We start from the raw sequence: 26,253 nt of genomic DNA on the forward strand, positions 1-26,253 counted from the left end.
TGTGGTAAGCTAGTTTTAATCACCTGGGGGCTTTTACACCACTACTCCCCTCTCCCCCTTTCTAGAACTAAAAGAGATATCTTCAATGTCAGTGTTTTTGTGCAGTGATCTAGCGTGCATGCCATTATTTGAAAGATAAGTTAAATTGGGAATTCATGAAAGCTTTTGTGTGGGACACTTCATCTTCTGTTTATCTACAGACAAACAGAGGTGCAGGTGCTCTACAGACAGAGGAGGGAATGTGGGTGTTCCCTGCATTATATGTGGCCAGCAAGTTTCAGCTGTGGCTTATAGGTGTCATTTCTGGAGAAGGGGTGTCTTTTTTAGACCATCTCTCCAGCTGGTGGTGATAGGACTTGTGCTCTGTGGGCTGAGACTAAGGCCAAAGATTAGGATTTTTAATTTTTTCCTCTTTTGGGCAAAGTCCTGACTGGAAGATGTGTGAACATACTGAGCCTTGTTTCCCAGTGCACAGTAATGAGACTATTTTCATTTACACTCACCTATCCTGTCATGGAAATCTGTTCCAAATGTTTAAAAGCAGGGCTCTCAGTGCTAAAGCATGAAGGGACAGCACCTACAGGAAAATTTAAGGACAACCTGCATGCTGGAATGAAAGTATGGACACAAACACACTGGCATATACAGAAGCATGACAGGATTGTAAATTAGGCTTTTCTTGACTGGAGCATGCAGTAAGGGTTTGCTGGGAAACAAATTTTTTGTCTAAGCATTTTTTTTTAATATTACTTACAACATGTCTTCTGCATTTAGGTTGCCATAACATACCTTGTGCCTTTGGATGGATGAGATTGTGGGGGGAATGGGTGGGGAGGAGACCAGGCTTTTATCTGAGAGAGGAAAGAACAAGCAGTTCTGGGCAATGTATAAATACTCTGTTGAGTATGAGGTTGTACAATCTGCAGGACTCCATTAAGGAAAGGCCACAGATAGACATGAGAATGGTTACAGAGCTTGTGCATAATCTCAGCTCTACTAAAATGAAAATATACAGTACAAACAAAAGATCTACAGCTTTGTGAAGAGATTGGGAGAGAGAGGAGGGGGAGCAACTGAATGTTGGGCTTTGCAAATGCGTGCAACAAAAAATCTTTTCTTCCCTCTAGCCATTGTTCTATTGTCTTTCAAAGGCCATTAAATTGAACAGCAGGTTGTGATGAAAATTTCATTAAGCCCTAGTTAAATCATTATGAGGGTGCCATATTCATGTCTCTGCTTACTCCCCATCCAGGCAAAAATGAATAGGAAAGAGTTGAGCTTTTTTTCCCTTTCTCCTTAAAAGCGAACTAACAAAAGTTCAGAAGTTAGAGGAGAATGGGAAATGGGACATGAAACAAAAGGAGGCCAGAGAGGTGAGCTGGCTAGGAAGAAAATTAGACTTGCATAAGAGCATTGAAAGTTGGTGAGGGACAAATACATCATTTTGACATGCCTCCCTCCCCCTTCCCTTCAGCCGACATGTTTTTTTTTTAGAGTGGCTAATTAAAAAATAAATATTTCTGGGTGCAGATGGCTGGACTGTTCTTAGAAGTCCTCTACAAATATGAGTCCTTTTCCCTAAATGAGTTATATACTGATGCAACACAGTGTCTTCTCTGTTTGAACTCCAGCAGAAAATTATTGTCATGTCTTCTTCATGTAGTGCTGAAGTAAAATTGTCAGTCATCACTGGTTGCTAGTCAGGTAATTAGCATATTAATGAATTTCCCTGTGAATAAGGTGTTACAAGTGGGAATCTTTGATAGTACATGTAGGTAAAAATGCAGCAATTTGTGATAAATGCATATTTCAGTAATGATTATTAGTCTTGCTAGTTTGTAAAGCTTTGTGGGATGAAGATCAAGAATCTTGGTTAAGCTTTGCTGCATTATGTCAACAAGAATAATATAATACTTTATTTCCCTTAGGGAAAAAAGGGAAACATTTGCACCAGTAGTTGAGGTTTAATTAAATCAATTTCCTGTGAATCTTTCAAAGACCAGATATGAGCCAGATTCCCATTTCTCTATGTACTCAAAAGTTTATATATTATTTAACTTGTACAATGGGCTCTGTTTGCTCTCTTTTTATTGTTTGAAATAGTCTTCTGAATTGCTGTGGGAAACGTGCTTTTCAAGTATTCTCTCAAATGGCCTGTTTCTTCAAAATCAGCAAAAAGGGAAGGGCTGCATAGACAACTTTAGGTCTCAATTCAAACCCCATATCAGTCAGGGAAACGGCTTCTCTTTTCTGAAGCAGGCTTTAAGGACAAGTGAGATATTCCAAAATATTGATAACAGGTTTTGACTCTTTCTAAGCAACTTTATTGATACAAGGGAAATGGTTTTCTTCAATTATTTTTGTTAGAAAGTAAAAGTTAGTAAATTTTGTCAGTAAAGGACAAGAATTTTTGTATTTTAAACATACTGCTCAGAGTGCAGCAGTGCACACCTGTACACGTGCACATACATAAACACATCCCTGTACTCACACATCAGCTGAAAAGGAAAGCATCATTCCTCATATAAATGGTTTTCATGTAGATTTGTTGTCTACATACCCTTGGTTGATGTGCCCTGTAGGAGCCCACACTGCTACTTTTCCAAAAGCTCATCACTTCCTTTTCCTGCTTGGCTGTGAGCTGGGATGGGGTGGGGGGGTGTTTTTATAAGGGCTTATACTTAGCTCTAAAGCTCCTTGCTCTTTTTCTTTTACCCCTAATTTTGCCATTTTCCTGCTGCTGGATGCAAGTATGTGATTGACAATGAGTCATGCTGACACAGAGGCATAAGTGTTTCAGCGAATCTAAAACTTGCAGAATTTTACTCATTACTAATACAGTGCTCATTTCTCTTCTCTCAAATTCTGTGGAAAATCCTTATATGCAGCTTTAGTATTAGGCCCCCAAAGGCATAAACCTATTACTGAAGTCACACAGTGTTATTTTACATGAAACATTCTGTCCTTTCTAACTTGAGCTTCAGAAGAGGAGTCAGTCCCCTTTTATTCCTGGTATACAATAATGAAGATAATGGAATGGGTTTGGAGAAGCCTTATACACTGTGACAGACCTCAAGCCCTTGCCCTGAGGGTCGTCTGTCGACCAAGCTCCTTTTGCAGCTAAAATCATTAGGAGAATGAGATACAGGCATGTTTTTCTTCTGTTTTCTTCAGGCATCAGAGGATGGCAGAGGCTCTCTGTCTGTCTGTTCTCCTCATTTGTAGAAATGAAATGGAAATCTCTTTGAAGTCACTGAGCTTGACACAAGTTTATGAAAGAAAAGACCAAAGCAGCCACTTAGCTTTTCATTGCACTATTAATGTGATTTGATTGCTCTATTTTAATTTATGGCCTGTGCTTGTGGAAAATTAAATATCTGAAATCTCTGTAGCCTTTCCCCTAAATGTATGGCTTGTCTTCTGGAAAAGAAAGAGACAAACAAGCAAATTCCTTCTTATTTTTAGAATAAGCTAGAGTATTCTTTGTCTCTTTACATATCCTAACTTTTCATTAAGGATCAATCTTTTTCTATTTTGGCAATATATAGTTTTAACAGGGTATGTATCTGTTCATCTTTAAAACCTTTGTAGTGGCTCTTCTGAGGCCAGATCCATGTTGTTGTGTGGAATTCATAGCAGTTCTGTATAAAGAAGGATCATTTGAACATCTACCTGATGACAGAGACAGGGCACATGAGCTTGTGTGGGTACAGTCATTCATTTGCTTGGCTCATTCTTCCTTGGTAAAGACCTCTGAAACTCAATTCAGTTGGGCTGTTTAAAGGAATACTTTGAATTTTCCATGAAGACACACATACATACATTCATTCACACACATATATATAATGTATTATATGTGTTCAGATATAAATACATATGAACACACACACACAAATTATTTATTTATTCTGTTTAATATTTTTCCTGCTCCAAATTTTTGATCTTACAGTCTTTAGGTCTTCAGAGGGGGAGCAATTAATCTCAGCTGTTTAGTAAGAAGGGAATATGTGTGTTAGCAGAGCTTTAACAGGCAATGTGAGTACTAGAGCTTCATGTATTATAGTAGGCAGCAGTACTATAAGTAATTACTTGTCGTGAAAAAAGGAATGAGAAGAGCCTCTTGGGCATGATTTTTGTCTTCTGAACATCCCCCAAAGGCTATTTGTATTTGATGTTTAGGTTTACATTATAAATCACAACACCTGTTAATGTGCTAATTCAAATGACTGTTGTTTGAGCAGTTCTGTAATCTATAAAAGTGAGCCGCACTGAATTCAGGCTCTCTAGTTGAAGTATCTCCTGACATTATCAAACTTTTAATCAGCAAAGCTTGTAAAAAAAATCGAGATGTCTCCCTCTTTTTAAGCCATAGATTCCAAAGCAGGCCATTCATGGGCACAGGAAGGGTGGCCTTTGAAATGCAGACTCTTGTTTTTAAATCACATCTGATGAGATGGGAAGAAATAAAGTGCACAGATTCGGGAAAGGCCTAAGGATACTGTAATTGGTTGAGGTTTAAAATTCTTTTATTTGGTTCTTCACTGCCCCTTTGACAGAGTATGTGTTGAAGAGGCTTTGTAATGCTTTTCCACTGAAGGACAAACAAGGGTACTTTGCAGTTGAGTACTTTCAAGTTTTGTTCCTGCGCTCCTGCTGCTGTGGAAGGATGCTTCAGGTGCCTTGTGGTTCCATGTTCATCTCTGCAGTCTGGCACCAGAAAATGTGTCTTTTCTTGTAGAGCAGGCCAGCATCAAACTTCTGTGTGCTTCTTTCAAAGACCCTGCCATGTTGGAAGTATGCCTTCATATGCTGCTGATACAAATAAAAAATAATTAAAACATTTGAAAGTTTATTTGCAAAATAGGCCCTTGTGAAGAGAAGGCCCTGTTAAATACTGTAGCTTAAATTTTTATTAACAAGTGCTTTAACTCTAGAACAGAGGTAGCCTAGTTTGAAGCCTTGCCAGCGCTGACTTGCTCAAAGTTAAGTTTATTCATTTGTTGCCTTCAGTTTTTAAGTGTTTTCCTTCCCAACAGTTTAGCCTGATAGTCACAGTTTATTTCAGTGGATGTTTTCAAAATTTGCTTAGATTCCCTTCCAACTCTCTCTTCTTATATCCTCAAAGGCTTTTAGCTTTTGGATTTTTCTTCTTCCTTTTGAAAAAGGCATCTGAAGGTGCTGATACAGCATCTTAAATACAGAAGAAAGCATTATGGTCAAGTGAGATACAGGAAACTAGTGCTTTTGGAGAGAAGATGCAGTCCCTCTCCCCCCTCCCTGGTTCAGAATGAAAGTCTTCTCTGATGAATCTCTACAATTAAAATTTCTTTCTAGGTTATGTTCACTCCATAATATTGAGCAAGCTGGAGCCAAAGCAAAATGCTTTCTCTTTTCACTTCCCATCTTTAACAACACGACATGTAGGTGGTTCAGCAAGGCAAAAATAATTATTTGAGCTCCTGTCTGCCTTTTATCCCCCAGGTAGCCAGACTCCTCGCCAGCTGTGATTCATTTCGGTAGGGGTTTTCAAAATTTGCTGTCACTTTTGACCCCATGTCATTTTGCTGTGTGTTTCCCCTGTTGTATTCCACCTAGATCAGTTAGCAGCTTGCCTTTATTTTTTTGTGTGTGCTCTTTCTCTTTTTAATGTTTATTATTATTATTATTATTATTATTATTATTATTATTATTATTTTATTTTCATTTCCCCCTCCCCTGGAAAAGCCATTAGCTTTCTGACCTTCATCTCAGTCTTTGGATAACTGCTGGAGAAACCTCTGCCCCAGACTGCAATACCCAGATGTACATGGTGGAGTGTGCCAGCTCTTTCTGCGCGCTCGTGTGCCGCTGCTTTCGGGGATGTCATTTATTCGAGAGTGAAGAGCAAGCCACCTGTTTCTCAGGCCTCTTGTCCCTCATATTAAAGGTTCAAGCCCTTGCTGAATAGTAACATCTTAATCTGAGCAACATGCACACCATTTAGCTGAAACCTATTTGTTGAGCTAGCAGGATTTGTGGGATTTTTTTCCCCTTTCTCTTATCCCTGAGGCACTTGTCACGACCGTGCATTTTAAAATTAATCAGACCTCCCAGGCTTGTGTGCTGTGCGGTTTAACATGAAGAAGTGGATATCAAGTATTTGCCCTAATTAAATAGGCCTGCTTGGTTTTGTTCCAGTGGATGCTTGGTCTTTTTTTTAATAAGAGCTGCTCACGGAGGAGGCACGGCCAGCTCTAGAGTTAGTGGAGAGCTCACTTCAAAGTTTTCCTCACCACCTGCGCCCGGGATGCTGAGACCTGGAGGGCTCCCTGCGTTCTTTCTTAACAGCACAATTTGTGGGAAGTGAGTGGAGGGGGAAATGCAGCCAAATGAGTGAGAGAGTAATGTGGGAAGGGGAGGTGAGGAGCTGGGACAAGCATGTGGATTGGCTTTTGAAGTTGATTAAGATGACCTGTCATCCTGTCTGATTAGCTTTAGATCTCAGTCTGTGCCATGAGCTATTCACAAGGCTGTCTTGTGTCTTCTGTTTACCAGAAGCAAGGGAAAGCCTCTAGTAAGGCAAGGAGCAACATTTGCAGCAACTCCCACTTGCTTGTTTAGCTAATGAAGTAGCCTTGTAAAAACACTCCTAAGTTTGGAGCTGTTGCTTGATTTTATTAGGTACATGTCTGTTTAACATTGATCTTTTTAAGGTGGTTTGAGGGTTGCCAGCTTTACACATCTGTGTACATCTCCTGCATTTGTACATAAGCTGTACTGGGAAGATAGAATTCCTTTCAGCTTCTTTCCTTCTCCTACAGTTTAATTGTGTTGTGGTTTCTGCATTGCCTGAGGAGAAAGCGTGCTATATGTGTATGATTTCTGTAATGTATGAATTCAAAAAGTGATCAAAAACCAGATAAAGGAGAGCTGGGGGTAACTCTCTTCCCTAAGCACCCTAAAACCTGTTACACGGTTATTAAGGACTGATTGCATTTAGCAATTCAACAAGTTAATTTTAGCCAAAAAATAGTAGAAAATTTGGAACAGTCAACATTTTTAGACAAAATGTTTCTTTGGAAATGATATTTTTTGTTTTTAAATGTTTAAGATGATTAATCCGAAAGAGAAATGAAAACATTTCAATTAGGCTTAAATAAAACACTTTGGGTCAGGTGGAAACAGCTTTTCCCCTGACTTGGTTTGGCAGCTGAAATGAAAAAATGCAAACTAGTCAAACAAAAATGAGTTGAAAAACCTGGTGAGGTTTTGGGGGTGTTTTTGTGTCTAATGACCTGAGAAGGACAAATGAACAGTTGTTTTCCAGACACTTAAATATATCAGAATTTTACATGCTGTGCTTTTGAGGGTAATCTGTAATATTAGTCAGAAAAGCTCTCAAAACTTGATTTCCTCCAAATGTGTGCATTTCTGTGCCTTCTGAAGACTCAAGTCCACAAAGTTTAGCAGCACCTAGGGCATTTCATTCTGGAGCAGATTTTGGAACATAGATGTACTTGGCCTCTCTTTGCAGCCAAAACCTTGGAGTCTGTTCTAGAGGGCCTAGAAATCTGCAGTTGATACATCCCAGGATTTTACTTTGCTTTCTATAAAAATTCTTGCAGCCCAGTACACAGCAGAAAGTAAAGCTCTATTTGTTTATTTCCATAACAGATCAAATTGCTGAAGTAAAACCCAGCAGGTAGGATGATACTCCATTGATTTAAAAGTTCATTGTACATCCATGCACTAACTCACTGCCATCTTTCTCTTCCTCTTGCAGTATGATTATTATTCCTATTTTATTTTTAATTTCAAACCTTGGCACAGCACAAATGTAAAGAACATATTGACACTGCCAAGCATCTGTCTGGTGCTTGACAGCATCATAGAAACCCTTCCAGTGTTTCCTCTGGGTTGCTATTGGTTATTTAACAACACAATGCGAACGGTGCAGTGTGGGTGTATGTGAAAAGGAAAGAAAGGTTGAGGTGGGGGAAAGAAGCCCTGCACGAGTAAATACATCTTTCATCATACCTTTTGTTTGGTCTGTTTGCTGTGTGCTATTCAATAGTCTATAGAAGTTGTTTGACAGTTCTGCAAAAGGGTAAGAAACCTTTTCTTAAACTTTTATTCTTCTGCTTTTGTCTCAGTCCATAAAGTTTTCTGCTTTTGTTTTTCTTGCCCCATTTTTTTTTTGTCACCTGTCTGTTGTTGAAGGGGTTTCATTGCTGCTGTTTGGCTGATGTGAGGTAAGCTGATACTTACGAAACGCTCCTGATTGGGGAGCTGTCTTGTACAGGTGAAGTGGACTTTAGAGAGCTTATGAAAGATTTGCTGTGCTGGTCTTTGGGGCAATAGAGCTCTTTCAAGCTTGCTTTTTAATTTATTTATTTAGCCAGACGATGAAAGTGAAAAGTGAATGAAGAGAAAAATCAGGCTGTGGTTTCTGCTGAAGAATGCCCTGTTAGCACTTGTGTGACTTGGAAAGGCTTTCTGAGATGTTTAGCCTTGATTTAATTCATATTTAAGATTTCTCCTCCCAGCACATTAATATAATGTCAATGTAGAATGCATTGCATGGTGTAATTACTTGAGAGAACAGTAGTTGGGAAAACAGACGGTAATTGAACACATGGCTGTTTATTACAACAGGACAGTGCTCCTACGCTGGTATTTAGGGCATTAATAGGGAAGAATTGATTTGTTGTTTTAAGATGAATTCAATCACTGTTGCTTAGGCCTTTGTTTGTTCAGGCCGAGTTATGCTTTGTTTGTGTTATGTGCCCAAGAGGTTTACACACCACAGCGTGGCATTAGTCATGCAGAGGGCTTGGGAGCAGAGGGCCATTTAAATGAACAAAGGACATTTTTCTTTTTGGCTCTGTTTATCTTCCTCTCCAGTTTTGTTACCCTCTAATCTATCTCCATCTCTCCCTCCCTCCTTTCCCCCCTCTCTCCTTCCCACCCCAAACATTTATAATCAATGCAGAGGTCCTCCCTCTCTCTTCCTTCCTGCTCCTCCTGATTGACCCTCCTGGAGACAAATGGAGCTGTGACTGACAGGTGGCAACACAGGGTTGTGGCATGGGCTAAAAGGTGTAAATAGGAGTGGTGGCTTCAAGATCTTGCAAGGAAGTGCTGGGGTTGGGGGCTGGGGGGAGCAAGGATTGCTTCCAAGGTGAGCAGAGGGGAATGAGCTGTACCCTGCACGTCTCCAGCCCGGGAGTTTTGTGTGATGGAACCGCGTGGACCCTTTGTGGGTCCTGCGATGTGCAGGGCACATCCTGGGACTGAATGAGCACCCTGCCCTCTTCTCACTGATGCAGATTGGAGAGAGGAAGAGAAAGCCATCTGACTGAAGCTGAATTCCTGTTGTGAGCAGCATGGGTTGTATTTTAGGCTCATTGTGCTTGAGAGGAATCTCATCTTGATTTATTTCTGAGTGTGGGAAAATTAATGGACACTTCAGGGTGATGTGGGCCAAATTCTGCTCTCAGATTCAAGTTCATCAGTCCCACTGAATATGCAAGAGCTTTAGGAAGGCAACATTTGACCCAAGATAGGATTTGTAAAAACCCAGTGTAACTTGTTTTTCTGCCCCTCTACAGAGAGGGATTAGACCTGTTCCTAGAAGGAGCAGTCTTAAAAGAGCCGAGAGGTAACAACAAGAGCAAAGTCTGTGGGTCACTAATTGGTAGAAACTATTATAGCCTAGCTGGTAAGATAGTTGTATCTAAGTGCAGTAGTGCAGAATGATTTATCCCCCAGACTTGCCTTTTGAGGTATTGGCTTAGCACAAGGAAAGGGAAGCACAGATGTGTAACACAGAGAATCAGATTCTTCCTGTCAGGGAGAAGAAGCAATTTCATACACTGCAGTGTGCAAGGAACCTCCATTGTTCAGCTGAGCCTTTGAGCTGTAATTAATTAAATTATCTGCAGATAAATAATAGACACACAGGAGTCTATGAGATCTATGGATGTGAAGTCCAGCAGGGACTACTGGTTGTGTATGGGACATGCTACTTGGCTACTAATTATAATTTTTTTCTAAATATCAAGGAATTACAGTTGCGAAGGCCAGCCCATATGCCCAAAGGAAAATATGATTTCCATCTCAAAAAAAAAAAAACAAAAAACCCACCAAATAATTATTGTATTGCACTGCCAATAAACAAGAATGATAACAGCCAAAGATACAAAAGCCTCAAAGTTACAAGCGGTGTCCAAGTGCTTTATCAGAAAGGAAGGTGTCTCTCCCAGCTTGGAAGTGGTTATCCTAGTGTCCTGTTTTTCCAGTACAGTTTGGAATGTTGCATTAGTCTTGTACTGTAGATTAGCTCACACAATCTTAAGGTAAATAGCCTAGAGACAAAGATCACATGGAAGAAGAAAGCCTCTTGGGTTTTTTATGCACCCTGGTGTTTTTGTGCTAAACTTTTTCTTTTCTGTTTTGCCCACGACACATATCCCATTTCAGTAACTGAGCATCTTATCTCCCACAGAGTCAGGCACCAGGGGAAAAAAAAAAAAAAAAAAAAGAAAAAAAGTCAGCAACTAACCAGAAAAAGTGGTTTCAGCTGTAGTGATTACTGTGTATTCATTTGTTCCTGTAGGTTTGCTGGCTTGCTGCAAAGTGTAAAGCATGTTAATGTATTTTTGCTGAGGTATCTATATACAAGACCTAAATAAAGCCATGTATTTCCAAATAGTTATATTTCCTTGTATATGAAATTAATATATGAAGATGAAACTAGAGGACAGCAGGCTCTTGCTAATGATTGTCAGCTGCAACAATTCTGGATTCCACACTGATCTCATGTACAGCTTTAATCAGCAATGTTGTTTAACTAAATATGGAGACATTTCACTGAAGATTATTTTATTTTAAGTCTTTTTTTTTTGCTTTTTTTAATGCATTTCCTTTTGCTGTGTCATCTAATTGATTCACAGCTCCTGTGAAGCTTTTGGGTATGGGATGTATGGGATGCAGATCCAAGCAAAATGCATTCTTCTCTTACTGGTTTGGCCAAGTCAATCCTGTCTGAGTTCAGATGAATTAGGGAGCTTTCATTGATAGTCATTCTAGAACTAAGCATAAAATTATTAGATTAATAATATACATAACATAGCATTTAGGACCTTGTTCTTTCTGCTGAAAAAAAAAAAGATGCAGTCTTTTTGAGACAATCATGGGGGCTTTTTATTATTATTATTTTATTATTAGGTTACTGGGTGGGAGAACACGGTACCCAGTGGATGCTACAAAGTATGCATGACCCAGTATTTTAAAGTAATGGGGCTCACAAAGACAAAATAATGAGAGGCGCTTCCTTGCATTGCCAGACTGCAAATTTTTCCTAATAGTTCTGTGTAAACTCATTTTGTTGGTTGTTGCTTTTGTTCTGGCCTTATGCCATAAATATAGCATGGAGCAAACTGCCATTAAAATGCTGGAGAGAGTTCAGCTGCCAGTTCCATTTCATCCTTGGTTTCTCACAAGTTGGTGCTAACAATTGATCTACTTATATTGGACATTGTAAATGCTCACCAGAAATGAGACTGTAGTTACCAACCACCACACTCCTGAGGGTTTTCAGGAGCACACAGGATGCAGTATGCCTGTTTTTAACTCATCTGCTTCAGCTGTGTTAGCAGCCAAGTCCCTGTAGACAAAAAGGCAGGTGAAAAAGCATCAAGGAGAGAAGAATGGAGATGCCTGCTGTATTTGCATAGTCTGGCAACATTGTGGGAAAATGGAACAGGGAGACAATCTTTCCAAGCTATTCAGTATAAGGAGGTTAAAAGTTGCTCTTTAACATTCTTCAGACCTTCCCTTTTCCCTTAGAATACACCTTTGCAATCTGATTAATCTTGGGATGGGCAAAATACTAGTGGAGATGTGTTTGTTTGATTTTTTTTTTAACATGATATTTTTATTTTTTTGTTTTTAAATCTTGTTCCTACTTGGAGAGGGCACTGGGATTGTTTAAGCAATGCCAGGTAGCTTTCCTCCCAGGCTAAATGCAGTCCATAAAGCTGTCAGTTCTGTAGCTTAATACTGGGTCTTAATGTATTAATTCAAGGCTTTCAGTGATCTAGGACACAACATGTGCCAGGAGTGGGAACTAAAATTAGAGGCAGACTTTTGGCTGTAGGAGCTGCTTGAGGCTACTTGGAGTGAAGGAGGAGGGACAAGACCTGATGTCAGTCACAGTCCGAGGACTGTGAGATGTCCAAAGCATGCCCCAAAAGCAGATACGGGTTTTTCTGCAACACACACTTGTGGTGAATGACCCTTCCTTTTTCTGTCTTATCCCACTCTCTGATACAGCACTCAGTGCTTCATTTCACACTCCAGATCCATGTTGAAAGCTGTCGTAGTTCACCTGTTATACCAAGAACTGGACTTTGCTGAACTGAGATTGTAATTCCCACACCCTCTCTCTTTCTGCTCCTCCCTCCCTCTTCCCTCCCCCCCACTTAAATAGTAGCTAATCTTCTATAAAATGCACCTTAGAAAAAAGTGAAAACACTGTGAAATGTGAAACAAAGTGCAATTCTTGTGAAGGATTCTAAGTTTTCATTCATAGAAAGCAGCCCCTGATGATGTAAAAAAAAAGATGAGGCAAAATAGGGCTAAGCAACAGGAAAATTGTTGCTTCCTCCTTCACTTCACTGGATGTATTTTATTATGTAAAATTTTATGCTCTTGGCTGAATGCAAGAATCATTTCCCTATAATTTTTTTTATATATCATAATTCTGTTAAGGACTATGAAAGAGGAATAATTAGGCATTATTGTTTGGTTATGTAGATTCTCTTGTGATTCTTTCTTGTTTACTTCATCTAAACTGCCGATACTGTTCTGGCCGCGTAGAAATAATGACTGTGTTACTTCATGAATATGAGATTACAGGGACCTTGTTTTAAATTGCTGTGGCACTCGTTCCTCCTCTGTGATTATTTCAGGCTATCTGAAACATATTCTTTCTTTTTGAACAGAGAAATACCGAGAAGCAAAAGTTCACAGACATTTCATCTTTACTAAAGCATCTTCAGTCTTTACCTTATACTGGCTTGTCTCTTTCTAATAAAATGAAGGCTGCACTTTGGCACTTCTGTGGGATTCACAGAAACCTAAGAGGGGGGCCTGACTCAGATACATAGAGATAATTCTGCAATATGAAAATTTTGCCTTAAATTCAAACAAAGAAAGATTTGTAAGTTTTTAATGTTAGGGGAAAAACACTTCTCCTCTGAAATCTGTACTGTGAATCTAAACTCTGATATTTTACTCCTATTCATGTACAGCACTTTCTTTGATGACTGCTGGAGTTCTGATCTCACAGAGAGCAGAGAATATTGGAGTTGAGATTTCTTGAACAGAGCTGAGAGGATAATATTGTGTTTAGTTTGTTTCACTAGATGCAAGCTAATCAGAGAATAATTAACAGTCAAAATGCCAAGGTCCTTGTTCATGTAAAGGATCTGGTATTGAAGTCCTCAATAAAGTAACACTCACATTGAATTCAATGAGACTTTAAACTGAACAAATGCTTCAGGATTTGTCCCCAGCTTTTTTGTCCCTGTCAGTTTTTAATGAGCATCCCATAAAAGTGTTTAACAATTGTACTGACTTTGATTTTTCAAGGTTTGGAAGAAAATTGCTTTCTCAAGTTGAAAAAAAAATGTTGAAACAAAAAAAGCACATTTTCTCATCATGTTGTCTAACATAGTGTAAGCAGATTCAAAGACTGTCTCACATCATGCTTTCTGATAGTTAAGGATATTACAGAGTATTGTAGAGAAAATGCTGGGAGGAAGAATTACAGCTGATAGATGGAGATATTTCAGACCTCATCCTAAATTCTTGGGATTGAGATAAAATTTAGGCAGCAAGGCAGTTACTGATGCAGGTTGTTTGTTTGCTTTATAAATGGAAACGGGAAAAAAAAAATACCACTTCTAAGATCACCATATAGAGACAATGGTGTTTGAATCCTATGGTTTTGTGTCAGAGGAAGCAGCTTAGTGTATCTGGATTCATCCTTTGCCTTGCTTTCCTTGGTTGTCACTGAGAGCTCCCAGGCTGAGACAGATGGCTGCTGGTTTAGTTGTGTGCGTGGGAGACAGGAACTTCCACATGTGATTTTTTACCATTTGGTAGTAATTAGTTTGTTGTATAAATTAACATTAACTGAACCATTCTTCAGGCATTGTTTGTAATTATTCTTTGAGCCTCTGAGTTGGGTAAAGAAATAAAAAGTGGGGAAGAAACTGCTTCTTATTTTGTACAGGGAAAAGACTATCATTAAGCAGAACACAGCAGCAATTATCATTGCATGCCCAGTAGACTGAAAACTTTGAAAAAGCCCTCTAAAAAGCGAGATTTTTTTTTTTTTCTTTCTGGAAATATTAATGGAAATTAATGATTTAGATGTGCAGGTAGGCTTTATAAAATTTGTAAGAATAAAGTATGGATGTAAGCAAGGGTAATCAGACCTTCCTGACATCATCATTATTACTGCTAGTATGGCTACCACTGCTGCTACTTTGTTGTGTATTTACAGGGAGTAGAAGATTTATTTATTTTTTTAAATATATGTACTCTCAATATTATTCCATTTTCCCCCCATTTTTGAAACATTTCCTGATTTATTTGTGGTAGGCAGTAGGGATCTTGTGCTGCATATCGGGAGATGAACTATCATTAGTGCTGGTTTTCCCTGGAGATTTCTGTCATTTCCAGCAACCAGCCAAATTGGAATTGTCAGGAGAACAGCTTCTCACATGTTCCTTGGCACTTCTGCTTCCAGACTTGGTCAGAATCCAGACATGCAGAGGTTCATGGACATGAAAAATAACAGGGAAAATGCCCTCTGGTATTAGCCCAATATTTTAGGAACATACTGGGAATCCCTAGATTCATTTGCTGGAAAAGTTCAATACTTCAACAAGTAAGAAAGTTTTATATCTCATTTTACTGAAGTTTTTCCCTCTCTTACCCAGGAGTAGCTGAGAACTAGTGTTAGTGTCTGTCTTTTAATAGAGCTCTCTTACCTTGGACCCAAAGAAATGGCAAGATGGGCAGGGTGGCCCTGTGCATTAAATCCTCTCACGCACAGACTGGGTTGCAGAAGTAAAACTCAGGTACAATCCATCACACAGTACTCTGCAGCTTCATTAAAATTAATTTAGTGGGCAAAGTACACCCTCCAGAGAAAGGTTCATGTGACTTGAGTTTAAAAGTGTCCTGGTATTTTCTTGTGAAACAAAATGAAGGCAGTGTTACACCCAGACTTGAAACTTGTCTATGTAAATTGGTTTGTTGTGGTTTTATTTCAGTTTGTTGCATACAGGGCTCACACACAAGAGGTGAGTTTTTATCTTATTTCTTCTCTCAGAATTGCCATTAATATTTGCATTTGTCCAGGTAAGTAATTTTGCCTGGACAATAAATGCTAAAAGAGAACTTGAAATCCTGAAATAAGTAAATAAATGCAGCTTAGTTAAGAATTGTTTTGTTTTTCTTGGCACAGTGATTCAGCCTATATGAAGCTTTGTGCTGTTTGGGGAAGAGGAAGGTGGGAGGGAGTGTGTGGGAGCTTTGGTGGCTGGAAATATAAAGAGAATACAAGCTGAGTACGCTGAAACCTACAGCTAAGGGACAGCCACCATGGATGGTTTTCTTTCTGTCCTGCTTTCTGGCAGTGGTTCACGCTGTAACTGAAGGTATCTGTGGTTCTCCAGCTTTGGATATCAATGAACAAACATTTCCTGAACCATTCTATTGAATGCTTTTTTTTTCCCCCTTCAGCTGCAAAACCAGAAGGTGCCAACCGTGCTTTGATGTTGGTGTGGTGGTTGGGTTTGCAGTCAGATGAAGCGAGCACATGAGCTTTGCAGCTCCCTTTTGCCGTGCTGAGGGGCTGTGGGGCACGAAGGAAGAGCTGAAGGCTTTGTTTTAAGAAGTGTACAGCTACAGCATGGTTGTACCAATTGTAGGACTGGGGTTCTTTCATCCCTGGAGGCATATAAGCAGAAAAGATGAGTCCCACGGTGAAAAGCACGGAGCAGACTCAGAAAACACAGTTTCTTCTGTGGTGTTTTTTCACAGATTGCTGCATGAACTTCATTCTCTGTGTCCAGTTTCTGTGGTTTTAAAGCATGGTTGATAGTGATAGCTGAGAGCTTCTTCACAGTGGTGAAATTTAATTTCTGCTCAGGAGATGCAGCCTGACAGTGGTCCTGCTTTACAAGAAGGGACTAGATTTAGATCTGAGGAAGCAAGCTCTGTGGAAATACTTGACTTTTACAGCTCAGCCCCATTTGCATAACCAGAAATGAGATTGCAGGTTGAGTTTGGGAGTCTTTGGCCTGGGTTCAGTAGCAGAGCTCACTTTTGCCTCAGTGGAAATGCTGCAAGTGGAGCAGCTGCAGAGCCAGGGCTGTAGGGTTCTCGTGCCATAGGAGTTCAGCACAGTGGCCTTGTGTGGTAGCTATGCTACTTGGACAAGATGTGGTTTCCATAGATTGTCCTAGATTGTCCTTGCTGGATCTCTTGGAGCTCGTACCCAGAGCGAGGGCTATGCTGGGACATGCAGCTGTGGTCCTGGGGACGTGCAGCCCTCATGGCACAGGACTCTCTGCAGGATGATAGCCTGAGAAGCAAAGATAAAATCAGCCCCTCCTTGCCTGCCACATAAAAATCTCTTACTCTCTCACATATTTCTCCTCACACACCTTGTAGAATTTATTTATTTGTTTTGTGGACATGCGAGTTACGAGCTGTGGCATGGCAGGAAGGCGAGGAATTTTTTTGTTTTGTTTTTAGTTTGGGGAAGAAGCGGGTGGGAGGGAGCGTGTGGGAGCTCCAGTGACTCGGAGCTCAAAGAGAATGCATTAATTAACCCAGGGGGATCGCTGGGATGCAGGAGTGAGGAACTGCAGCTTTAAACCCAGTGATCTTTATCCATTGCTGGGTTTGGGTCACGGACCTTGGATAAGAGAAGGGGGAAGAAGGGTGAGCAGGAGGGTGGGCACAATGGGAACCAGATGTTCCAGGCTGGTGGGGGTTTGGCCTCTCTGTTATTGTGTGACAAGCCACCGCTCTCCCCCACACCCCCAGCCTTCAAAAGTGTGTCATTCTTCTCTGGAGTCCTTCTGTCCTCTGCTCAGGGAGGGGGAGAGGCTCACACATGCAGACATGCTCACATACATGGTGCACACATGCCCACACAGACAGCCCTGGCTCTGCTTTTTTCCTTTGGCCTACCTTTTTGAATGGCCCTGGAAGACTAAACAGGTGTTATCTACTTTTGATTTCAGTGCATTTAAATTAATCCTGTCAGCTCAGCTGTTAAAACAACTGTCATCTCCAGCTGTTAGTAATTTTCAACTGGGCACTTTTACAGGTTGCCAAGTTCTGAGCCTGCATTGTGAATCTCTCGCTCCCTTTCTCTCAAAGCGCTATAGTAATAATTTGTATTTTTTTTTAAAGGGGGCTTGCATTGCACTGTTTTTACAGCAAACCCTGTTTATTATATATTGAAATAATATCATCACAAAACCCAGCATCATCATGCCAGACTTTGGAATAAAGAGCTAAACCATGTGTGGAGTGCGGTGCATATCAATCTTCTGTTGCAGCCTCTCTGTGCATTTTAAATTTGAATGAGAGATGAATCAACCTGAGAGTTTGGGAGGGAGGAAGAGAAGGGGCTCTAAATTTTTATTGCCAAAAATAAAGCTTTCATTTTAGAAGCACTGGTCTCCCTTTTCCCTTTTGTCTTAATGTGCATTTAATTTTCATAAGTAAATTAACAGGAGGTACCTTGAACTGGAAACATTTTAAATACTTTTCAGCTGTTAGATTAATGACATACACGTCATAGCCACAAGAATTGTAGGAGAAAAAAAACCCTACATTGTATACATGTTATTGATTTCAGTAGACACTCTCTAATGTGACTTATTCCTATGTGGTCAGGATCTATAGTTCATTACCAGTGCTGCAGAGCCAGGGAGTACTTGTGGTTTACACAGACCTGAATCCTGGCAAGGAAAGCTTTCTGTGCCTTTAAGGTTTCCACTTATTGCAGTTGTCTGGCCACATTTTCTACTGCTACAGAGCTGGACTTACATTGCAAGCTGTCCTTAAAACACTGGAAAGAATTATTCAGGCATTTTTTTGCCCATTCCTAAGAAAATGTACTTAAGAAGTGGCTATAGGTAATCTTTTTCTCAGCAAACCAAGTAGCAAAAAAAATGGGAATCTTGAAAAAAAAAACCTCATGTTTTATATAGTCTACTACATAAATAAGGGCAGTGTTTCTGTATCTTTCAGTAAAATAAAGACTTTCTGTTTAAAACCTCATTTCTTATGATTTTCATTATCTTTTACTTTTGAATGTCTTCAAGAAAATTCTGCTGAAATAGGAAACATTCCCCAAATATTACCAGAATAATTATTTTCCTTTCACTTTTTATTCTTGTGCTTAGACAAAGGATTTTATTTTTTTAAAAAAGAAACAAACAAACATAAAACCCCCTTTAGCCATAATGTGAAAAATAAAAATAAAAATATTCTGAAGTACCATCTGATTCAGCAGGGCAGGTGCTGATCTAATTTCCACCTTAAAATGTATCTCTGCTTTTTGGCATGATCTCTAATATGGAATTGCAGCTATCTGAGCAACATCTGAAATTCCAGCACAGTTATGGCTCTTTCTGAAGACCCCCACGTTAATATCTTCTTGTAAAAAATTTATTCTTTATGAAATAAGTGGATTCATATGCAGCAGTCTTAGGGTATACCTTAATTATCTTTCTTCTCATACAGTGGTGCCATTTACGTAGAACATGAAGCAGCTTCCTCGAATTTCCCGTTTCTTAGTAAAACATAAAAAAGTAGAATTTTTCAGTTAAATGGGAAATGTTTAGTATCCCTCTTAGTATTAAAATCTGGAATTCCAGCTACAAAGTGCACAGTTGTGGATATGTAGGACCAAATTACAGACATACATACATCATACAATTGCTATTGCTATGGCTTTTAGCAAGAACTGTGGTTGCTCGTCTTGAGTTCTTCTGTGTCTCTCACATTACATGGCTAAATACTGGAGTTACACTGGTACACCAGACCTTTTCCTATATAGTTGAACATTTCCTTAATGCAAGAATTTGATCAACAGTATATTAATCTGAAATTTCTGGTTTCACAGAGGCTGCTGCTGGGCAGGAGTGTTGTTAGATCAAAGTCAGTACTTCCTGTAAAAAAATACTGCTTTTTTGAAAAACAAACTGAAACTACTGAAAATTCAAATAAAAAAAAAGATACATTATGATGGACTTCTCCCCAGAATTATAAGCATTTTGTTTTAGGGAAACTAAAGTGTTCAGGCCCTGATGTAGTTTCATGTATAGTGCTTAACACTTCATTGTTTAAATCTGCATCAAGCCCTTCTGGAAGAGACATTGCCAAATGTTCCTGCTTACAAGGATTTATCAATATAAGTTTAGTTTCTGCTTTGCAGGAAGTCCCCAGTTGTTTGAAAAGCAGCTGAATTTTGAAGCCAGACATACTCATGATCTCTGAGGTGGACTGCTGCTTCCTTTCTGCTGTCACCTCCATGTCTCATCCCCACCACCAGCCTCAGGTTGATTTTGGACTCATGGCTTCTGCAACAAGCTGTTACCATCTCCTCAGTGCCAAATACTGTTAAAGGTACAGCATTCTTTAAGATTAGGTGGTGGTTAACTGAATGCTGCAAAGTCTAATTTGTACATATTTTCCTTGTCATCTTTTCTCTTCTGCACATTTCTTTCCTTGCAGACACATAGCTTCCATCTCCTTTGGCATGGCACCTTTGTAAAAGTCAGGTAATTCCAGTGACATCAGTGAAATTACCTATGTGTAAAATTAAAGTGAGTGATAGTGAACCAGATCCCAGTATCTTCAACATCCAAAATGTGTGTCTGCTTTGCTTGCTCAAATTAAACGGTACTTCCATACCTTTGAGAGGTTTGTGCAACTTGAAAGATTCCATTTATCTTATCTGTATGCAGTAAAACCTTGTCCATTCACACTGATGATTCTGGGAGTTAACAGGTAAGCACATTTTTCAGCTGGCTTTCCCGTGGGTGAGGGACTGAACCTAAACTCTTGACCCTACACATCTAAATTTAGGGGTATTCAAAACCTGAATTTTGCAGCTCAAGTCAATATTTAAATTTCTTTAACTTTGCCTGTCACAATTTTGGCCAACTGATTTCTATTTGACAATCCAAAGGTGTAGGAGATATCTACATAAGCCATAATCTCTTAGAAGATAGGCAGAGCACACATCCAAAGGGTGGAGGCTCTGGAATGCCCTGGCCTGGCTGAGGAGGAGTCTGCATGCTCACAGATATTCGTGCTGCTGAATTTGGAAACCTTTTCCCATCCTTGGGGATCAGGGAAGCCTTTCCATGGCCCAGAACCCAGGGGACCTGTGATACAGGAACTTCTTTCATCCCTTTGTTTCTTTCCTGTGCAGTTGGACTAAGTAGGGGAAGATTTACCTGAAGTCTTCCATTTGAGAGGAGAGGGAAGATTACTCCATTGCTTTTCACCATTGACTGAAAAAATATATAACATGAGGAAAATCAGGCTCTGTTTATGTATTCCTCTTCCACTTATGTTTTCCTCTTTCAGTTCCATGTCTTATTTTTCCTTTCTTCCTACTAACTTTTCCAGTTTTTCCACTTGTATTCTCAAAGTTCATTAGGATCTCTTAACAAGATTTGATGAGAATGTACAAGCATCTCGAAGGCAAACAAGGAAAGCAACAGAAATAGCAAAAATTATAGTGAAGATTTGATATCAACAGGACATGACTATGTAAAGTGCACCACAATGTCAATATAGTGTAGAATATTGATAGGCTTTTAATTAAGCAGTGGTTTCTGTTAGATGAGATATTAAATATAGTTCTTGACTGTTTTTAGAGATCTCTAACCCCAATAGACAACAAGCTGTGCTTCTCAAGTTCCTATGTTCATAAAGGCAGGAGAGCAAATTTAAAATTATCAGTATATTGTCATGACCCATTCATTGTGTGGTTGTTCTTATTTTGGTGAAACAGTGGCATTTTCAATTTAGCTTGTTGTCTAGGAGTAACTTAAAAGTTAAGCTGAAAAAATTTGTTCCTTGCATTCAAGGCTATAATGGTAAATGTATTGCTCAAGTTGATAAAACTTTCCCAAGTAAACAAGCAAGAAATTCTCTGTCCTGCCAACAATATTTCACAGATATACCTCAAAGTACCCGCATGTTTTCACTTTTTTGGTTGATTTGATTCCAGCATGAGAAAAGAGGAGATTTTTCACTTTCCATAATAAAGCAGTTTTGGTACCTTTGAACAAAACTTCCTTTCTGTGCTGCTGTTGAGTGTTCCAGACAATACAGTTCGGTATTTCTGTCCTCTCCAGGGGGACTGCTTGTCCCTGGTCATGTGTGTGGATTTTTCTGATTTCATCTCTGTCAGGGAAGATGACATTTTTCAGCACTTTTGGAAAAACACAGGAGATAAGCACATTTACGTGGCACTGGTGGGCTGTCCCAAACAAAGTCAACAGAGTTAAGATTAGGACTGTGTGTTTTTCTGTGTGTCTACACATATACATGTGTTTATGTTCCTCTGAGAAGCTGATGTAAACAGCTGTGGAGGATAGCAAAGACAAAAACCCCACATTCACATTATTTTTTAAAAATTAGTTATTTTAAATTTGAGGCAGAGATGATGCTTACTTTATGTTTTCTTTACTAGTAGCTATAATGTTAGTGTTATAAAAATATACCTTACCTCACATAATGTGTACCATAAAGGTAATGCTTCTCTATGATTTTCTTCAAACTTTCGCTTTAAAATTTTCAAAATCATAACATTTTCTGAACAGTTGATGTGACAAAGAAGTACTTGAATATTACCTTGAATATTATCTTTTTAAGTGGATTGTATTTTCAAATTGTGAAGAAGCCACAAAATACATAATTCAAATTGACTTTTCTCCCAGTCAATTTTTGTCTACCTTTTTCCACAGCCAAAAACTTTGGACTTATCCATAAAATATTTTTCAATAAGAGAAATGCTTATAAATATTTCACCTCAAGGTAGTTAGAGCAGACAGTTTTATGCTAAGATAAAGGAGTAAGTGCAGCTTTTTCCCTGGTGAAAGAAACCACTTTAAAACAAGTTCAGTGTATAATTACTGGGTTTTTTTTTGGGTTTTTTTCAGTTTCAGAGTATGGTTATGAAGAAGTTACCATGAGATAAGCTAAAAATAAAAATTTGCAACTTGTCAGCTATTTCTGATTCTTCCCTGCATGATTTGTCTGTAACTATTGTAAACTGGCATAGTGTTGTGTCCTTCCAGGGGTCACAAGCTAGGCTCTGGATAAGAGGGGTGTACAAGCACTTTCAGTTCAGTTCAGTACAAGTTCAGATGTTTTTCATTTGGACAGCATCCATGGCTACTTCAGGGATATTTCCATTTGAGGTTGCTGTGAGATACTAATTCAAGCTGCTATCCTAGCAAGTCAACCATATGAACCTTTTAGAATTTTATGCTGCTCTTCTTTAATACATTCTTCCCAGTTCATTTTTTTTCCTGCTAGAGAACCAGTTGGTTAGTTTAGTTCTGTTGTATAAAATACTTCCTTTCATTGGAACCCTTTACAGTTGTCTCATCTTTGGTTTTAAGGGACCAAAATGTTTGTGGAACATTCTGAGAGCATTTTAATACTCTTACAGCTATAGGGAGTGTGGCTAGAACACAGTTTTAGGAGGCTTAGTTGCTAAATAAGAGATCTGCAGCATTGCTCTTGAGTGTCAGTGGAAGGAAGGCTCATGCAGACAAGAAGGTTGATGTGAAACTGTGAAACACAGGAAATACAAACAGTGAAATTTAGGAATTTTTCTTTGATCCTTTTCCCATAACTGTGTAACAGTTTGCAAACTGTCTAGTCAGAACCCTCACACTGTTTTTTTGGATTTAGCTGAAAGAAATGTAATGGTAAAAAAAAAAAGTAGTTACAAGCCTCTATCTAGACCTGAGCTTCTTCCTGTAGAACCGCCCCCCTGCCCTGTTCTTCTTTCCTTCTCCCTTACTTCCATTACATTGAATCAAAGTAATGGCAATGGTTTCTGTGTTTCAGGAGAGGCCATTTAATACATTTAAATACTTAAACATTAAAATCTGTATGGCAAGATGAAGATACTTCATGGAAAAAATTCTGATATTTTGTTCCATATTTCACTCCCTTATTTAGAGAAGTATATTTATACTTCTAGGTGTCTAAATCACGTGGGCTAATTCAAATTCTGACAACACCTGCCCTGCTTCATGAAGTCCATGTGAAGTTTAGCTTGATACATAGAATACTTGAAAACCTTGATACCAGCTGAGGTGCACAAAGGAGTCTGAAGGAAGCAGCCTAAACACACTTCTCCCATTCAGTCTACCATTATGAATCGTTACTGTGATTCTAAACTTTAAATTTGCCCTACATGTGCACTGCAAATGCAGATTTTGCCAGGCAGACCAGATAATCTCGGCCAAGAGAAAACGAGAGATCTTGAGGCCTTCTCAGTTTGATGCATTGTGCTGTGGCATTTCGTTGTGCCACGATGAGACGACGCCGTGATGCAACTTTGACTTTCAAGTTTCACCTGCTGGGCAAGCTCACCGTGGTGCAGCTTCCCCTCCCACATCCCACCGTGGTTGCAGGACACAGCCACCCCAACTCCTTAAAGCCAAAGGCTGTGTTGGAAGAGCTCCAGGCACCAGAGCACTGCTGCTAGTGCTCACATCTCCAGCTGGCATAGGGAGTTCTGGAGCATCTCACTCCTGGCTTGGATCCCTAGGCTTGCTTCTGTCCCAACCCTGCCTCTCCATAGAGATTGTGATGGGAAATTAATTTTTGAGGGACATGTTGAGACTGTGTGATAGAAATAATACTACTTCAGAATCCAAAAATATTGATTTCATGAACTTTATTGTCATTTATCTTCTGTAATAGGTGATTTCAGATAATTTGTTGAATATTCATAGCATTAAAAGAACTACAAAATATTAAATAAACCCATCCATGAGTTACCAGAGGGCACAGGAAGTTGGTTGTATTGACATTCTGTGGATCCTGTAACTTTTTTTAGGGGAACAGTGAATATTCAGGAGGGATTTTTGTGTTTTTATTTTTCACTGGTCATTGGTGACAAAGAAACAGAGCAAGCATAGGCTAGCTGCATTGCATAGAATGACAGCATCATGCTGCCTTGTGGCACTAAATAAAGAAATAAAACCTTAACAGTCCAGCCTGTTTGGCACACTTGTTGGCAAACTCTGAAAAAAGGGAAGAAAATGACCTGGAGATGCTGTGGTGTGTCCTCCCCTTCGCTGCTCTACTTCAAAGGTATTTGCTGCCCAACATTACACTGACATTAGGTTGTTTTTTCTGTAAGAATAAAAAGAAGAGTTTAATCCTTTTAACACTTTCAAGAATCCAGCAAACCCAGAATTTCTAACCTTGGTCATATTTAGTAGCCGTCTAAGCCTAACAAAGTCAATGGATATCAGTGAACTTGGGATCAGAAGCCCAGATGGTCTCCTGCTGGAATTCTCTTGTGTTGCATGCAGGGCTCCAATATCACTGAAGCTGGAAAGCTTCCTCCCATCTTTGGAAGTGTTTTCTCTGTGTCAGGGGTAGAGCCTTCAGCCGGTGCATGGTTCATGGAATGATTGTGCGTGTTACACCTGTGTAAAGCCTGCTATGGAAAAGCTCTTTGGCAGGTGACATGGACAGATTTCAGGAGTGGTGCTAAGATATAATACTCTTGTCTTAAAAATAATTCTGTGCATAAATTTTCAAGTCTGATCCAGTAGAGGTCTGAGGAAATTCCTGGACAACTGCACTCTGGAAAAGTACGTAAATGCAAATAATGTGGGAGGGAAGACCTTGAGTCTTGCTTTGAATGGAAATGGCAGTGTGTGTAATTTCAGTTGAAAACAACATGGGCTAATTTTACCTAGACAGAATTTAGCCAAAATAAGTTGTAGTTAAAAGGATTTAGGGTGCCATTCAGAACAGATAGCTAACAGTTTGAAGGTTTACAAGGTTTCTTTTAATGTGGTTATGCTCAGACTGTATATCAGACAGCTTCAGGCTATTAAATTACACTCTCCTTGCTAGCACTCACTTCTCAGCTTTTTGAATATTTTCCTTTCTGTTTGTATATTGGTTAAACACCATCTCAGCAATTCGGAAGCCAACGTGAACCTTTTTCTAGAATCATGTTGTGAGAAGGAGAATTTAATCCAGTGATAGATCAGTGCTTCATTTTGACTTTTTCCTGAGCATTTTTGTTCTGTTTGGTCTCTGTCTGCATGCGTCGTGCAGTAAGTCCCACTGGTGTGGATGTTGAATCCCACGTGTACATCTGACCAACCTCATCCTGCCTGTACCACAAGCAGTGGTGACCCCCAGGTTGAATGGCTTCCTTTTCCAGTCCTGGGAAAGAAAACTGGTCAGCACTGGTGTCCTGTAAGGCTGTTCTCTCCTTTGAAGACCAAATCACTAGGGCAGCTTCTAAAGCCCCACGTTCTCCTGGTGCACGTGGTGGGACTGTGCTGACGCAGTGCTCCTGCATTCAGGCACAAAAAGACTGACCATCAGTTTGCAGCAGAGTGACATTCCCACCTGAAAGCACAAAGGATATAATGCAAATAGCTTGATTACACCCTCAGAGAAAAGAAACCGAAGAAAAAAACACCTAGAACCTCAAAGGTAAAAAAAACGTGTGAGGTGATGTTTGTTAAGTTTTTTGAAAGGAGGTAATGATTCAAAACTCTGTGTCCAGTTTTTAGGTTAGGCTAATGGGTGTATTGAAGCAATTTCAAATTTCAGTGCAACTCAGGACCAGCAATATTTACTTTACCTTAAAATTGGACTTGATTTACCACATTATTTAAATATTCTAAAGTTACATTCTAATAGTTATTCAGTATTTCTTTCAAGCAAAGTGCAACTTTGTATTTAGCTTACATTAGAAAAATAAACAAAACTAATATTATTAAAATATCTATTTAAAAAAAAACCCTGTTTTAAATCAGCACCATTCTAGAAATGTGGTTCTGTCACTTGATTGTTTAGCCAGTAATAGGATATTACAGTAACTCTGTGAGGTGCAAACTTGGCCTGGGATCCTGTGTGCCAAGTCTTATATGGAAA

At 39.3% G+C, this 26,253-nt stretch overlaps 1 protein-coding gene across 12 annotated transcripts in view; it reads left to right on the top strand.

Moving 5' to 3' along the window:
• SOX5 (SRY-box transcription factor 5) overlaps positions 1–26,253 on the top strand; it is a 604,370-nt gene that overhangs the window by 383,580 nt on the left and 194,537 nt on the right. The gene's annotated exons all lie outside the window — the stretch shown is intronic.

The sequence above is a fragment of the Pseudopodoces humilis genome, chromosome 5 (assembly GCF_049639895.1).
Source record: "Pseudopodoces humilis isolate 2021_Gansu_Grassland_sample_001 chromosome 5, ASM4963989v1, whole genome shotgun sequence".
In the NCBI taxonomy this organism is placed as follows: domain Eukaryota; kingdom Metazoa; phylum Chordata; class Aves; order Passeriformes; family Paridae; genus Pseudopodoces; species Pseudopodoces humilis.